Source organism: Neopelma chrysocephalum, unplaced genomic scaffold (genome assembly GCF_003984885.1).
Source record: "Neopelma chrysocephalum unplaced genomic scaffold, ASM398488v2 Primary Assembly neopelma1_82, whole genome shotgun sequence".
Lineage (NCBI taxonomy): Eukaryota > Metazoa > Chordata > Aves > Passeriformes > Pipridae > Neopelma > Neopelma chrysocephalum.
In genome coordinates, this window is record NW_020897744.1 from 3958668 (window position 1) to 3972963 (window position 14296).

Below are 14296 nucleotides of genomic sequence, written 5' to 3' on the forward strand. Positions count from 1 at the left end.
TTTATCTGCTCGCTCCCCACTGCTGGATGCACCTGAAACTCAGGAAATTTAAAGGAAAAGCCCCACAACATCAACCCAACTGCACTTCACAAAACAAATGCAAACTCTTTAAAGAGATTCCTCTTGCCCTGTGCACCGTTATGCCATGGAGGGGCTCCTTGGGTGTTTTTGGGGGGAGAGCTGTGTGGGTCAGTGGTGCAGGATAACCAGGAAAGCACATCCTGATGGATACAGCACAGCCATCACTGGGGATCCCCCGCTGTTATGGCAGAGAACCCCCTAAGATTGTTTTTCAATTAAGGCACATAATAAACATGAGATAAAGTTACCCAGTTCTGTAGGAAATTTCCTTATTATGTTTTTGTGCGTTGCAGATCTAATTCCCCACACGCATCACTGTCTCATACCCGCCTGCAAACAGCCTTAAACTGCTGCCTAATGGTATCTGAGCTTGGGAAATTCAATTCTTCCCAGCGCCTCACCCAGGACTGCTACAATCACTGCTAATTGCTTAAGTGGTGTATTAAGCAAAATAAACATTCCAGTGGGCTTTGAACCCCCCCCTCAACCAGATGATGCCAAAACACCCTATTACAGCTGCCAACCCTGGCTGGAGATCCAACCTCAAATATCCCTTTTCCTTTTGCTGTGCAGGGATGCTCCTGGGCAGGCAGGGCTTCGTACCCATCATGGCCACAACCACGTCAGAGGGACTCACAGGCTGTGTCCAACTTCTCCACCATCCCTTTTCCCAGGGTCCTGCCATGCCATCGCAGCCCATCTCCTGCCCCAGGGTCTTGGCTGCCAAATGCTGCCAGGACCCAGTGGAGCAGGGCTCCCATCATCCTGATGGGACCCTGGAAGTGGATGCACACTGGGTCCCACTCCTGTCCCCCCAGCTCCAACTCATGGCACAACCTCTGCGAGTTGAGTCTCATCCCAGACCCAGACCCCGCACCAGCAGTGCAGGCGCTCCCACAGCAAAGGGATTCTCCAAGCCCTTCTGGCTTTCTCTTTAACAAAAATCAGATATGGGCTGCAGTTTTCCCTTTAGGGATGACCTCTTCTCCTCTCCGCTGCAACGGAGTCAGCTGGGATTCAAATCTGTAATTCCTGGGAGTGTACCACATGCTCCCCGCAGTCCCCAGGTTCCCTTTGCCAGCCTCCATGGGGAAGTGGAGCACAGAGCCAGGCACAAGTCTCCAACCCTTATCCCACCACCTCACTGGCATCCCCGGGCAGGGAAAGCAGCCGAGGTCAGGCGAGGGCACCCATGGGCGGGTGCTCTGGGAGGGAAGCGCTGCCAGGAGCGGCTCCGCTGGCCTGGGGCTGGGAGCACTGCCCCGGGGCACCCCGGCCAGCCTGAGTCAGCAGGGCCAGCAGATGTGCAACCATCATCTGGTTTCTGGGAAGAAGAAGACAGAGGAGGAGGAGGAGGAAGAGGAAAGGCATTAGCCAGCAACATCCTCATCTCGAAGAGATGGGTGATTTCCCTCCAAGGAGGAAGGACAAGAGGAGGTTGGACAAGACCACCCAGCCACGAGGGTGTATGAGATATGTTCACAGTCCAGGAGAAGAGGGAACAGACTTGATGGCCCAGCCAAAAGAGGCAGCCCTGCAGTCAAGCAGCCACTGCAGCCCTGAGCCAACTGAAGGTCTCACACTTGAGGAAGGTGGTGATTTTAACCCCAAAGGCTTACCTAGAGCAGGACAGGGGAGCTCCATCCTGCAGCTCCCAGGGCTGACTCATCCCCCTCTATGGCACAGAGCAATGATCACCTTGTGCTGGGTGAGACACCAGACAGGGCAGGCAATCCCATGCCCTTCCCAAGCACGTGTCAACAGGCTGGAGCATCTCCACAAGAATTATCCAACTTTTTTAGAAACCAGTTATTCAGCGGTGGCCCTGGGCTGCACTGAAGCATCACAGTGATGGCGAGACACTGGGAAACACCACTGAAGGACACAGAGGGAAGGTCCAAGAGCACTTGCTATCCCATCTAAGCAGATCCCCTGGCAGCACACACCTGTCTGTACAAACACGATGGCCAAGGGCCTCAGGGAAAGGGGGCTGAGAATTTTGGAAGAGCCTGTGGGGTTTAGGAGCACAATCCCTATTTAGAAAGGCATCCCCAGATGCCTTTCTAAAAATCCCTGTGGAGGGGAGTTCTGAGTAATCATAGAATTGTTTAGGTTGGAAGAGACATCCAAGATCATCGAGTCCAACAGTTCCTCCAGCCCTGCAAAGGCCACCACTAAATCACGTCCCCAAGTGCCACATCTACATGTCTGTTAAATCCCTCCAACGATGCTGATTCTGCCACTGCCTGGACAGCCTGTTCCAGTGTCTGACAACTCTATCAGTGAAGACATTTCCCTTAATATCCAATATCCCCTTAATATCTGTGCCCTGGCACAGCTTGAGGCCATTTCCTTGCCTGTTACCTGGGAGAAGAGACCGACCCCACCAGGCTCCACCCTCCCGTCAGGGGGTTGTAGCAAGCAGGTCCCCTGGTGAGTCCCTTTTCTCCAGGCTGAGCCCCCCCAGCTCCCTCAGCTGCTTCTCATCCACTCAAAGACAAATTAGCAGGGCCTCCCGGGGATTTTGGGCAGAATGCTGGGTGGACAAAGCTGTTTTACCTCCTCTCCTGTTCCAGTTCACAAGGTCCCCAAAGCGTCAGCAGCCTGGCTCTTCCAGGTCAAATGCATAACTTCAACTCATCGATTTCCACGCTGGAATGAGGGACCAGACCCACTCAGAGGGACCTGGAAGGCAAAGGATAAGGCTGTCAGGCCCTGGAGTGAAAGCAGTATTCCCGGGCACATCTCACCCCTGAGCCATAGCTCTGTTGGGCTCCAGCCTGACTCCACCAAAACCAGAAATAAGCAGAAGGGCCAGGGAGAAAGTCCCTCCGCTTCCCACGGGCCTCCCCGTGGTGCTGCCCAGGCTCAGCAGAGCGGGGCTGGAGGAAGCTCGGGAGCCGCAGCGGCCCCACGGGGGTCCCCGGGGCCCCCCAGGGACGGGAGGCACCGGCTGCCGGAGAGTCTGGGGGGACCAGGTGGGGACCCCCCCCCGAGCTGCCTGCACCCCTCACGCAAACCCAGGCTGACAATAATGATTGAAAATCACGGAGCATCCACGCGGGGTGCTGCGCGCTGCCTGCGCCCCCAGCGCCGGGGCCCAGGGCTGCCCCTCATCCCTCCGGGGCAGCCCCCATGGCCGGGGGAGCCCATCCCCGCGGTGCAGCCCCCCATTCCCGGGACAAAACCCCCTCCCGTGGGGCAGCCCCATCACCGGGGAGCCCAACCCCTTGGTGCAGCCCCGCATCCCCGGGGCAGCCTCCCCCCTCTCCCGGGGCAGCCCCCATCCCTGGGACAGCCCCCCCTCTCCCTGTGCAGCCCCCATCCCCGGGGCAGCCCCTCTTCTCCCCGTGCAGCCCCCATCCCTGGGGCAGCCCCCCATCCCTGGGGCAGCCCCCCATCCCTGGGGCAGCCCCCCATCCCCGGGCGCACTGGGCCGAGCCGGGCACCGCCGGGTCTGCCCCATCACCGCCCCCCGCCGTCCCTCCCGCCCCCGCCGGGCCCGATGCTCACCGGGAGGGGGGGATGACCCAGCCGCGGGGAGTGGGAGGCGGCGGCAGCCCCCGGCCCGGCGGCGGCGAGGGGAGGGGGCGGCTCGGGGACCCTCCCGGCTGCACCGCGCCGCAGCGGCGGGGGGGTGAGGGGGGGCGGGACCCTCTCCCGGGTGGGGGGGTCCGCTCCTGAACGGGGGCGGGGGGAAAAACCGGGAAAACAAGAGCCCTCCTCCCTCCTCCGCCCCTCCGCCGCCGCCCCCCGGTGCCGGTACCGGAGGATGCGCTCACCCGGCCCCGCTCGCTGCTCCGGCTCGGCTCGGCTCGGCTTAGCGCGGCTAGGCTCTGCCCGGCCCGGCCGCCCCCCGCCCCGCCGGCAGCACCGCCCCCCGCACCGCCCACCCCGCCCCCGCCGCCTTAAAGGACCCCGCCCGGCCCCGCCGCCCCCCTCGATTCGCAGCGCGCCGGGCTGGGGACCCCCAGGGGCGGCACCCGGCGGGGTGGGCACCCACCCCCACCCAGCACGTGGGCTGGGGTGGGGGCCGCGCCAGCCAGGGCGCCCCAAATGTCGGTGGCACCGCAAATCCTGGGATGCCTCCCCAAATCCTCGCACGGGCACCCCAAGTCCTCGGGTGGTGCCCCAAACCGCAGATCTTCAGTGGGGGCCCTAAATCGTCGGACAGGCACCCAAACCCCGGTCAGGGACACCTGAAATCCTTGGGCGCCGCCCCAAATGCCTGGGGGAAGCTTCGGATCCTCAGATCATCAAACCTTCAGGGGGCACCCCAAGACTCGCAAATCCTGGCAGGACACCCCTGTGCCTTGAGAAGGGGGTACAGCCTTTTCTCACCCCATCTACCAGCCCAATACTCATTGTTAGGCTGCACAGGAGAGGGGATTTGGGGTGTCCCCCTGCACCCCCATATTCCCAGGGGTCACAAGGCAGCACACTGTGACTGGAGTGGGCTCCAGGGGGAGGTTTGGGGTCCAGCCCCAGAGCCCACCTCTCCTGTCCTGCTGGTGGATTTTGGGGGCTCATCTCTGAGCACCTTCCCCTGCCAGGGGATTCAGGACAGGGGGAACCCCAGGACAGGGGAGCTGGACCCCAAGAGGTTTAAGGGATGTAGTGAGGGATTACACAGCCTCCCAGACCCTGCACAGCCCCCCCAGCCTCCCCGTCGTGTGTCCACGGGTGGATAAGGATGAGTCACCAAAAAAAAAAGAAAAAAAAGGAAAAAGAAAAAAAAGGATTTGCAGAAGGAACAAATCCTTTTTACTTCTGCAAAGCACCTGTAGGATTAAGACAACACTGGTTATGTAAGGGGTGGAGAGGGGGGTGGATTTTTTGTCATTATTATTATTTATTTATTATGCTTCCTCGCTATTCCCTTGCTCTGCCAGGTGTAATCTGGGGAGACTTGGGGAGAGGCTGGTTTGGGAGAGCTCAGAGGGGATGGGAAGGGGTGAGGTTGATTGTAGGGCTGGTGCACAGTGATGCCCTGTTTGCTTTTTCTTCCCCCAAAGCAGCATCTTCCAAAACCACTTTTTTTGTTTGGCTGTGTTTTTGGCAGCAGTGTGAAACATGGGCCAAAGGAGGGGTTGCAAAAGCATTGCCAAGGAGGCACGACCAGGGCATGGACTCTTTCCTTCTTTCCATCATGGCTGGTTTTGTGATGATGTTGGGTGGATGTTCACCCCTGCTTCTGGCTGGTCACATTTTCAAGCCCAGGTTGGGGGCTTGAAATGACAAGGGGATTGAAATGAGATGATCTTTAAGGTCTCTTCCAACCCAAACCATTAAATGTTTCCACAATTCTACGATTCCCTTCCCGGGGGTGTTCTGAGGATGAATTGATGGTCACAGAGGGGCTGGATCCCACTGCTCAGTGCAGGTGACCCTGGATCACCCACCTCCCACGGCGGCTGACAATGTGTTTCCACTCCCCCCTCTCTCCCCAGCCTCTGCTCCAAAAAGCCTCTCTCCCATTCATATACATTTTTAAAGAAAACACACAATCAATAGTCTCTTAGGCTGGAATTTCATTAAGGGTTTCACTGCACTCGCTATCGATTGGCAGCAGGGCTGGGAGCTGCATGGAGCGGGTCCAGCATTCCCAGCTGATGCCGTGCCAATCCCATGCCATGGGACCACCCAGACCACCCTCCAAGGGAAAAGACCAGGCAGATGATCCTGCTGCTCCCATACAAGCAGCAGGAAGCCCGGCATCCCAGCTTTTACTAAACTCCCGGATTTTACTAAACAGCACAAAACATACCAGGAGCCCAGGGAAGGGCTGGGATGCTGGGATTCCTTCCGTGAAGCAGGATAAGTGCTTTGTGATTGCAAAGGCTTTGGTACATAACAGGCTCTCTCCTGCTCTCCCTCCGTGGGATGCTGCTTGTTTCAGGATGTGTAAAACAAGGCTGGAAGGCCAGGCCTTGCTTCCATAAAGCACCGGGGCTGCAATTAAAAAACGCCCCAGGGCTCTGAGTGTGGAAGGGCACAGTTTGCTCTGCTGCTGGTTGGTCACTTGGAAAAATCAAGGGAAAAATCCCAACCTTTAAAAGGGCTCGTGGGCTAATTTTAGGTCTGGGCCTTGACCAAGGAGATTTACAATAATTGCCGGGGTGAAAGTTTAACTTCTCCCGCAACTTTTCTCAGCAATCCCCAAGGAACCCTGCTCTGCTGCGCAAAGAGCATCCCCGGGCCAGCTCCCCAAATTGCCTTTTTAAGGCTTTATTTTTAAGCCGAAGCCACAGGCTGCCTTTGGTGGGACAAAAATTCTTCACGAGCCCCGGTCTGCAGCCTGTGTGAGCTCCTGTCGACGGGGATGAGCTCTGGCTCAAATCCTGGTCCCCAGTTTCTGGCCCCGCTCGTCCCTGTCCCATCCGGGAGGCGGAGCAGAGCAGCACCGCTCCCCTCGCGGACACCCCTGTCCCCATTCACTACTAACCCCTTTTAATAGGAACCATGATGCGAGCAAAGCAGAACAACACATTGCTTGTAGAACCACGGCCTTTCTGCTCTGCTAAATGATTTAAAACTGGTGGTGAATAAACCTAATATCTGCTCGCTCCTGCCAATTCTCATTACTCCGGGACTCCCTCGGAGCTATTAGCTGCCTTAAAAAAAAAAAAAATCGCTGGAAGGAGTCAAGCGAGTGGCTCAGCCAGTGCTGGGGAGGGCTGCTGGCAGCCGCCCGGCTGGAGCGTGACGTGCCCTTGAAATCCTGTGCCCGGAGGCATCCGGCATCCGAGCGGTGCCAGCTCCGGCAGCGCCCTCCGCCACCCGCGCCTCCCGGCAGAGCCGGTTATTTTTGATTTCATCGCCTCCAACCTCGCCGCGGCCCGGGGCAGGCGGGGGGTTATCCGGGGAGTGCAGCCCATGATGCTCTTGCAGATTTTCATGCAAAATTCTAATGCTGTGGGTTTGCAAAGCCACAGCGGGGAGAGGGGAGTGTGTTAGGGGGAGGAAAGCAGGGGCGGGAGGTGAAGGGGTTTGTTCAGCATCCCAGGAAAAGCCTGGAAAGGAAGTTTGGAGACGACCGTGGCTGGGGCAGCCCAGCCATGAAACCATTCTGTGGCGCAGGCACAGCAAAATCCGGGTGCGTATGTGAGCTGTCAGCCAGGCAGACAGGCCCCAGGCGTCTCCAGGGCTGTCACAGCTGCAAATTGTCCAGGAGCAGCCTCTAATGAGATGTAAGGGAAGGATTTACTGGAGGAAGATGTCACAGGGATGAAAAGGGAAAAGAGAAAGAACCAGGAGAAATAGCGGTTTGGGTTTGTATTTATTTGTGCAGGAGAAATTGCTTTAAAATATCCTTTGGTGTGTTGGAGGAGGCAAACAGGCACTGACAGCCAGGCCGCAGGCTGGAGGAGCCTTCACTGATGGGAAGACCTTGATGTGCAAATTCCCTTCTCCTCCTCACACCAGGACTCAGGACTTACCTTTGAGAGGGAGCAAAGCCCTTTCATTTCAACACAAAGACTGTGGCTAAAATTTCCTCTGCAACCTGAGCTTTTCCTTCCCGAGGGTGTCTTCACAGCCCTGGTCAAATGATGCTCTCCCAGGATGACCACAAGGATGGACAAGCCCAACTGCAGACCAGAGCAAAGCCAGACCAGCTGAAATTCCTTGGGAGAGGTTGTACAAACAGGAAGATATACAAACAGGAGGATATACAAACAGGAGGATATACAAACAGAAAGGTATACAAAAACAGGACCAAAACCCATCCTCGTCTTCCCCCGGGATAACTGATGGAGTTTGGATGGAGCTGGAGGGCACCAGCTGAGCACAGGAGCCATGCCAGCGAGTGGTCAGCCAGCTCTCAGCATCAGCAGTTCATCCCACATCCTTCTTGTGTGCACACAGCCTGTCCCTCACCACATCACGGCTCTTCGGCACTTCAAACATCTGTTCAGGGTTGTGTTCAGTGGCCTCTCAGTGTCCGACCCAGATGGAAAGGAGTAATTTGGAGTTGATGAGTGGGGAGGGAGTGCAATCTTCTGATCACACTGTCAGGTGGAGAAGTGGTTGAGGGCTTGATCCTTCTGCATCCCCAATGGTTCTGGAAACAGAATTAGAAGCAAAAAGGGGGTGTCCAGCTCGATATCAGCAGACACAACTCAAGATTTCCCATCTTAAAGTGTTTTGTTCTGCCTGGTCTCTGCCTCCAAGAACTACAAGTATTTCCTGCTGCATCCTGCTGGGATGGAGCTCACCAGGCCCCTCGGGACACTCCACCCCGCCCCAGCAGGATCTATTTGTGCTTGCTTTAAATCTCCAGGGAGTACATTTGAATAGAAACAGGCGCATTCAGAAACACAACAACACCTACGAGGACACCTCCCTCCCTCGAGCCACCGCGGGGAAGCCACCGGAGCCTGGCGCTGGTGGTGCTGCTGCTCTTCTTCCTCCTGCTGATGCAAATGAAAAGCGATGCTGTTCCTGTGCTCCAACCCCCCTCGGCGCCCGCTGGCAGAGCACAGGTGGGGAGCTCGCCAAGCGTGGAAGTGCTGTGAGCAGGGGCAGAGCCCCTTGTCGGGACGGGCACACAGACCAGTCCTTGTGCTGTGTTCACACCTGGGACCACACAGCTGAAAAAAAAAACCCAAAAAACCCCAGTGTGTTTGCTCCTGCGTCCTCTCACCACAGGGCTCTGTTCCCCAGGGCTGTGCCTGCCCTGACCAGGTCTGTGTCTCTCCCAGGGGGACTGGCACCTTCTGCACCTTCTCTTCCAAACCACCTCCTGTTTCTGCTGGAAAAGGTCAGAGGTTCTCAGCTGCTCGCAGGTTGTCTCTCAAGTGTCCCTTTTCTTTGTGCTGTTCTGCTCTGCTGGGGCTGTGCTTGAGAAGTGGTGTCAGAGGCTTTGTTTTGCCTGTTCAGAGACCGTGTAGGAACCAGCCATGGAGGAAAAGGCTTAAAAAAGCCTTCCTGCACACCCTCCGTGGCTGTGCTGGCCTGAGCAGGGGCTTTTGCAGGAGCATCACCCTTCAGTCACCTCCTGCAGCCGCATCTGTTTGGTGGCCTGTGCCTGGGGAGGGGCTTGGGGCCCCCACTTTGCTGGTCCTGACCCACAGACAGGATGATGGAGCTGTTCACCTCGAGGACCACGGCACCACATCCTCTCCTGCAGGGTCTGTCCAGGTTGGATCCTTCCCCCTTGCTCTCCCTGGGCATCACACAGCCATGGGCTCCCTTGATACTGCTGCTCCAGGCTTCCATTATCCCAGAGGTCCCTCTGCCCTCTGCAGCCTTCAGCCAGTGGGAGCCAAACCCCTTGAGATTTCAGGCACAGAAAAAAGGCTTTCACCTTTCTGTCTTGCAAACATTCCAGCAACAAGAGCTTCTTGCACCTGGAAACCACAGGGGAAACCGTGCTGCTCCTGCTCCCCAGCATTTCCCACTGGTCCAAGTGGCTTTTTCATTGCAGTTTTCCAGGGGTTTGCCTTTCCTACATGCTGGAAAATGCCCTTCTGGCAACCTTGGCTTTGAAGCATCCCCACACTGCTGGTTTGGGCTGGCCCTGGCATTCCTGCAGTGCCCAGCTCTCCCGCAGCCGCTCTGAATGCTCTCTTGCACGTGTGTTCAGTAAAAAACATTAAATATTAAAGGCAAAACCATCATTGCCTGGACTCAGAGCAGCTCTTAAAAATGTTAGCAGCTCCAAAATCCCAACCCTCCCTTTAGCTTTGAAAGCTTCTTCCATCTTTTCAGCAGCCCGTGGGGTGCTGGGGTGAGGTGTGCGTGAGCAGCGAGGTGGGCAAAATGCCCCTGAAGGAGTTCCCAAAGCGAAGCCACCAGGCCCAGAGCAGCAGATGGGGAATTCCATAACCCTGTGAACCTGCAGGGGCTGGTGTGCAGAGGGGAACTGGGAAAAAGGCCTGGAAAATCCCAGTTCTGGGCCAGGGCACTGGAAGGTGGTCAGTGAGGACAGCTCTCTCCCCACCTTGGGAAGCTTGGAGGAGGGGACACCACATGGGAACAGGACAGGTCCCATCCTGTCCCCAGGCACCGGGCAGATGCAGCATCTGCTTGTGGGGGTGCTGTTAGAGTCCCCTCCATCAGTGGGGGCCCCAAGGGGCTTTCCATCTGCAGGGGAATTGCCTGCTCCCACCCCAATCCCGGGCACCTCCCCGGGTGTGGGATGCTCGGTGGGATTAGGCTGCAGAGGGGACAGAGTTTGCAGAGCAAAGCCAGTTTTTTTAAGGCAAGGATCTCTCTCCTGGATGGGGGAGGGAGGAGGATGCATTGCTGGCTCTCTGTCCCACAAAAGTGAAGCCTTTTTAGGATATCAGTGGGATCATTCATGTGGGTCCAGCCCAGATCTGTCCTCTAAGCTAAACATCTTTCCCAAGCCTCTAAAACCACCACGAGGCTATTAAAAAAATCATTATTCCCTACAAAGCCCTTTCTTTCCCCAGGAGACTCTTCTGGGGCCCTTCCCTGATCCTGCCGTGGCTGGAACCTGCAGGACCACCTCCCTGAGCGTCACCTGAGCATCTCCCCCTCCCAAGGCAGCGGCTTTGGCAGGCTCAGCCTGGACCAGCGCTGTGAGAAGGGGTTTCCATAGCGACAGACACCCAAAAGGCCCCAGATCCTGGGTGTTCAGGGCAAGGATTTGGAGGGGGGGGCAGCATGCTGAGGGCATATCCCAGAGCCCCATGCTGCAGCTGGATTGCTGCTGGGGTGCACCCCCCAGCCAGCCCGGGGCTCTCATCATCCCGGGACAGCTCCACATCTCATAAATCCCACCTGGCTTCGCCTCCCTCGATGACCTGACTGGCCGTGCCTGTCCAGGATGCCTGGGGGGCACCTCTCCAGCAGGATGCTCAACTCCCACAGAGACCCTGGTGCTGCCAGCCTGGCCCTGCCTGCCTTGGGGAGCTGGCCAAGCCCCCATGGGGTGTGTGGGTTCCCCTCTGCCCCCACTCCCTCCACGGCTATTTTTGGCTGCCACGTGCCGGCCGCCCCTGCTGCCAGTGGGGACGGTTATTCTGGGCAAGAGGAAACGTCAGAGGAGGTTGTTCCAGGGCTGTGGTGCTGCCTGGGGGGCAGTGGGATGCCTAAACATCCTTGGAAAATTAAAGGCTGGGGTTCAGGTGAGCCCCTGGCACTGGCTCTGTCCCCACAGGCGTCCCCTGGGGACGGTCCTTGCCCACGGCCCCTGTGGCATCCCCGGTGCCCGCTGTGCCAGCACAGCATTTCCACCTCATGTGCCTCATTTAGGTTCTTCCTGCCTTAACGAGGACAGGCTTTTGGGGAGGGGGGAGCGAGGTAAATATTTTTCCGGTTCCTCTCCGAGCTGGAAAAGCCTGCGAGGCCCATCTCCAGGGAGACTCTGTAAATAAGGCGGAGGGGGAGGACGGGGGGGCCACTCCATATGCTGCACCAGCTTTCGGCCCCGGCTTGCCATCAGATGTCTCACACAACAGGAAGCAATAAAACACTTATTACCAGCCGGCACCTTCCAGTGCGGAGGAGCCTTCGCCTGCCGGAAAGTGGGATTTCACCCGAAATCCCACTTCATAACAGGGGTCCCCATTAGCAGGGTTATGGGGTTTCCACAACAGGGAGCTCATGGCAGAGGTGCCCAGCTCTGCTGCAGCAGGGCATGGTGACACCCCATTGCTGCAATTTCAGCATCGGGATAACCCCACTGCAATTCCCGTGTGTCCCAGAATCCTTCTGCCAGCTGCTGTCACCTCTCACACCCTGTCCCAGCACTAGGAAGAGTACCATGGCAAATGCACCCTGGCCAAGGGAGCTCGCGGCATCCAAACCCTGCTGTCCTTTTTAAAACAGTCCAGCTAAAACCAGCAGCCCCATCTGTTCCATCTATTAGGGAAGAAATGAGAGGGATGATGGTTCATGGATTGTGAAGCTGTGATGTTCATCCTTGGACAATAATTCCTGCTGCGTGGCCGTATCTCCCAGCTGAACTGGAGCATGTCTTCGAGACAGATGTTCAGCTGTGATTTAAAGGCACCCGGTGGTGGGGATCCAGCACCATTTCCCTGCCTGCTTCCAGTGGATAATTAGAGCTGCGCTTCCAAAAATAAATACTGATCGATCCCTATGGCCAGGCTGCTCAGGCTCCTGCCTCCAGATACCCAAACTCCTTATATATTTCCTCCTTTTTTTCCCCATATGAGCCTTATCCATGAGTTCACGCCACACTCCAAGCCCCTTATACCTCATCTCCTTTTTTCCCGTGTGGGCTGTGTCCGTGTGCTGACCCTGCGAGCTCCCAGCCCCACACTCTGTTTATCCACCACGTTTACCGGGTACACCCTGAACTTGAAATAACCTGCCCCGGCGGCGCGTTCCTGCCGGCGCTGGCTCTGCCCGTGTTTGTGTTTGGAAGCTCCTTTCCTGCCGGCGGGGAGTCTCGCTGGCATCCTGCGCGCCAGGCGCTGGCTCCGCTGCGTTCAGCAGCGCTCAAACCCATCGATCTCCCCTTTCCATTTGCGGAACGGGAGCAAACACGTCGGCTGCCTGTGTGTCAGAGGCTCCGGAGACCCGCTGCCAGCGGGAAGCGGAGAGGAGGGACGCGAGGCGCCCGGTTGGAGACCTTTAGAAAATCATATTATAGGGTTTTTTATAGCACTGCGATAATTGCTGCCCTGCGCGCGGCGTCGCATCGCCCCGCTCCTCCTGGCGCTGCCAGGGCATTTGGCATCCCCTGCACGGGGCTGGAGTGGGTTTGGATCCCTTTTCCTTCGCCCCTGCCCGAGGGGGGCGATGGGGTGAGCGCTGCAGCCCAAGATCACGACAGATTGGCCACATCCTGGCAGAGATTTCTCTCCCGTCTCCTCTGCCCGCAGCAAAAACTGAACTTGTGACCCAGATGTGAGCAGCCTGTTATCTCGTTAGCCAGCCCAGCTTCCCCGGGAGCTCTTTATTTCTGGATAAACCCCCGAAATTCAGCCTGGGTCTCCGAGATGGACTGGGAGATTCACAGGTTAAATAGATATAAGAAGCACAGGTTTGCCTGTAATTATTTTCCCGAATATCTGTCAATACTAATTAAAATTGTTTCCCATAATTAAATTTAAAACATCAAGGGAGAGCAAGGGGTCACTGAAATCCTCTTCTTTTGAATCACTCAGGGATAAAAGTGGTTTTCAAATCAAATTAGTAAAAAAATCCATTCCCATTTTCCCTCCCTGCCTTCTTGAAAAGGGACAGGCTGTGGGGTGCTTTGGGGCTGCCCTCTGAACCTGGATGAAAATGGGGTTTAGGGCCTGCTGAGCCTCAGGAGTGAGGGTCTATAGGGGTGTAGGTCTATAGGTGACTGTAAGGAGAATGGAGTGTGTCCCTGAAACCCAGCACAGCCAGTGACACCCGAGAAACCAGTGATGGATCAGGCAGGCCATGAGGAGTCAGCTGTACCCCAAATCCCACACATGCCAGAATAGCAAGGGCAGCCCTGCTCCTGCTCCCCTCTGGCCACAGGGGTGTTTGTCCTGCTGCCTACAGCAACCTCTGCACAGGGTGAGCTGGTTTAGAGCTCTTGCCTGAGTCAGGGGCTTCTGCTTACTCTAATTGACCCACTGCTTCGTTTTTTGGAGGAAAGAGGTTTGGACACAGCACTGCCGGTGATGCCAACCTTGGCTGGGGGTGCCAGGAGGTCCAGGCGGCTGGAGGAGCCATCTCCCTCTGCCTGGACACCCAAGGACACCCCTCAGATGCAGGGCATCTTCCCAGGCACCAAAACTGCAGGATATCGTTTCGTGCTGCACAGGAGCATCTCACTGCCTGTCCCAGCACACCCCGCTCTGCCCGGAGGGACCGGGATCCCCCGGAGCCCCGCACCCCCCGGCCCTGCCCGAGCCCGTCACCTCCAGCACGTCTCTAGAAAGCAGCTCCGAAAACTTGGCCGAGGCTCCGGGCAGTGACCCGAGAGCCCTCTCCAGCTCAGGCTTTCCCTGCCTCCGGTCAGAGGGTTTGGCAGCCAAAGCCGGGCTCTTGGGAGCGGCTGTTGTTCGCTGCCCGGGACACCCGGACATCCCTTGGCTGCCGTGAGGTCAGCGGGGCCGGGATGAGCCAGCGGGGCCGAGGTGAGCTGGACGTGCAGGTTCCACGCAGGAGGAGCTGCTGGAATCTGCAAAACAGTGAGATTAGGAGAGAAAACAACACCCCACATCGAATGCCTGCCCCCTGCCCGGAGGGATTTTGGGACAAAACAGTCAATTTGTCATTTTTATTTTGGAGGTAA

General features: G+C 57.2%; 1 protein-coding gene and 1 long non-coding RNA gene across 4 annotated transcripts in view; both read right to left on the minus strand.

Annotated features, from left to right (window-relative positions):
• The window catches only part of LOC113971152, a 25973-nt gene extending 24183 nt beyond the window's left edge, over positions 1-1790 (minus strand). The window contains exon 1 of the long non-coding RNA XR_003535455.1: positions 1780-1790. This is a non-coding gene — a long non-coding RNA (uncharacterized LOC113971152). The remainder of the gene's footprint in view (positions 1-1779) is intronic.
• The window catches only part of SH2B2 (SH2B adaptor protein 2), a 24916-nt gene extending 20618 nt beyond the window's left edge, over positions 1-4298 (minus strand). Inside the window, exons 1-2 of one of the 3 annotated variants that reach the window (XM_027690756.1) lie at positions 4281-4298; positions 2641-2766 (exon numbers count right to left, since the gene is read on the minus strand). The gene's annotated coding sequence lies outside the window, so the exon portion shown is untranslated. Of the gene's footprint in view, positions 1-2640; positions 2767-3594; positions 3662-3863; positions 3913-4280 lie in introns of those variants that run through there. The other 2 variants (XM_027690754.1, XM_027690755.1) reach the window with 2 other exon arrangements.
• Between the last annotated feature and the right edge of the window lie 9998 nt (positions 4299-14296).